The sequence below is a fragment of the Calidris pugnax genome, unplaced genomic scaffold (assembly GCF_001431845.1).
Source record: "Calidris pugnax isolate Ruff unplaced genomic scaffold, ASM143184v1 scaffold2420, whole genome shotgun sequence".
Lineage (NCBI taxonomy): Eukaryota > Metazoa > Chordata > Aves > Charadriiformes > Scolopacidae > Calidris > Calidris pugnax.
Window position 1 is genome coordinate 2,808 of NW_015092601.1, and position 2,358 is coordinate 5,165.

At 55.5% G+C, this 2,358-nt stretch overlaps 1 long non-coding RNA gene across 1 annotated transcript; it reads right to left on the reverse strand.

The window, feature by feature from the left end:
* Nucleotides 1-49: 49 nt before the first annotated feature.
* LOC106900527 lies at nucleotides 50-2,349 on the reverse strand. Its single transcript, XR_001414174.1, has 3 exons — nucleotides 2,088-2,349; nucleotides 1,627-1,713; nucleotides 50-176 (listed from the first exon to the last, which is right to left on the reverse strand). It is a non-coding gene; the product is annotated as an uncharacterized LOC106900527 (long non-coding RNA).
* Between the last annotated feature and the right edge of the window lie 9 nt (nucleotides 2,350-2,358).

The following is a 2,358-nucleotide window of genomic DNA, read 5'->3' on the forward strand; positions in this document are numbered from 1 at the left end:
GGAGGGGGAGGGGGGACAACGTTGTCCCCTCCCCCCACCCCCGGGTGGTCGCCCCTCCCCCCATCACGGGAGCCCGGGGAGGGGGAGGGGCAGGATCTGTCCCACGACGTCCCCTGGGGCCACCAAGGGGGGGGGTCGGCCCAGCCCCCGCAGCGGCAGCGCCCCCAGGAGGTGGCCTGGGGGGGGGGCACACGGGGGGCAAGGTCTTCTCCAGCCCACCAGCCAACCAGGTCCTCGGCACCCCCCACCCTTCAGCCCCTCCTCCTCCTCCTCCTCCATCCATCTCCATCATCTTCATCCATCCATCTCCATCATCTTCATCATCTCCATCCATCATCTCCATCATCTTCATCCATCCATCCCCATCTCAATCATCTTCATCATCTCCATCCATCCATCTCCATCATCTCCATCTTCATCTTCATCATCTTCATCCATCCATCCATTTCCATCATCTTCATCCATCTCCACCATCTTCATCCATCTCCATCATCTTCATCCATCCATCCCCATTGCCATCATCTCCATCTTCATCCATCTCTACCATCTCCATCCATCTCCATCATCTTCATCATCTCCATCCATCCATCTCCATCATCTCCATCTTCATCTTCATCATCTTCATCCATCCATCCATTTCCATCATCTTCATCCATCTCCACCATCTTCATCCATCTCCATCATCTTCATCCATCCATCCCCATTGCCATCATCTCCATCTTCATCCATCTCTACCATCTCCATCCATCTCCATCATCTTCATCATCTTCATCCATCTCCACCATCTCCATCCATCTCCACCATCTCCATCATCTTCCTCATCTCCATCCATCCATCCATCCCCATCTCCATCATCTCCATCTTCATCTTCATCATCTTCATCCATCCATCCATTTCCATCATCTTCATCCATCTCCATCATCTTCATCATCTCCATCCATCCATCTCCATCATCTCCATCTTCATCTTCATCCATCCATCCCCATCTCAATCATCTCCATCATCTCCATCATCTTCATCCATCCATCTCCATCATCTCCATCATCTCCATCTTCATCCCTCTCCACCATCTCCATCATCTTCATCTTCTCCATCCATCCATCCATCCATCCATCCATCCATCCATCTCCATCCATTCATCCATCTTCATCTTCATCCATCCCTGTCCATCTCCAACCATCTCCAACCATCTCCATCATCTTCATCCATCCATCCATCCATCCATCCATCTCCATCTTCATCCATCCCTGTCCATCTCCATCCATCTCCATCCATCCATCTCCATCCATCCATCTCCATCATCTTCATCCATCCATCCATCCATCCATCCATCTCCAACCATCTCCATCTGTTCATCCATCTTCATCCATCTCCATCCATCTCCAACCATCTCCATCCATCCATCCATCCATCTCCAACCATCTCCAACCATCCATCCATCTTCATCTTCATCCATCCCTGTCCATCTCCATCCATCTCCATCCAACCATCTCCATCCATCCATCCATCCATCCATCCATCCCCTTCCATCCATCCTCATCTTCATCCAGCCATCTCTCGTGGTCCATCCTTGGTGTCCCCTCACCTGGAGGTCCCCCCCCCCTTGTCCCCGTGGTGTCTCCTCACCTGTGAGCAGGTCCCGGGGCAGCAGCTTTCGGTGGGGGGCGCAGTTGTCACCGGGGCGGCAGCGATTGTCCTCGGGGCACCAGGGGGCTGGAGGGGACACAAAGAGAGGGACGTAGGGATGGAGGGCCACCACAGAGACCTCGGGGGACATCAGGGATAGACCCAGGGGACAGCGCGGCCGCGTGGTGGACGTAGGGATGGAGGGACACCACCACGGAGACCTCGGGATGGTCAAAGAGCTGGAGAACATCAGGGATGGCCACCAGAGGACACACAGAGGTCATGGATGGACACATGGAGATGTCATGGATGGTCAAAGAGCTGGAGAACATCAGAGATGGCCACCAGGGATGGCCATGTAGGAGCCCCACAAGTAGAACCTCCACCCCCTTGGTGGAGGAGACCCCATCTCCACCCCCAACCCCACGTCCTCCCCCCCCCGCCAAAGGTCCCCAACTCACGGCAGAAGTTGAGGTTCCTCCAAGGTCCCACCCGCGCCCCGGCCTGGTGACACGCGGCCTCGTAGGCCCCCAGGACCTCCTGGAGGACCTCTTGGAGGACCTCCTGAAGGACCTCCTTGTCCCCGGGGACCTCGCAAAGCTCCTGGAGACACACGTCGTAGAAGACTTTGGGGTTGACCAAAGGGTGACAACCCCCAAAAGGACCTCGGGGGACGCGGAGGACGCGGCAGAGTTGGGTGTGGACGAAGGTCTTCTTCTGGGGTTGGTGACA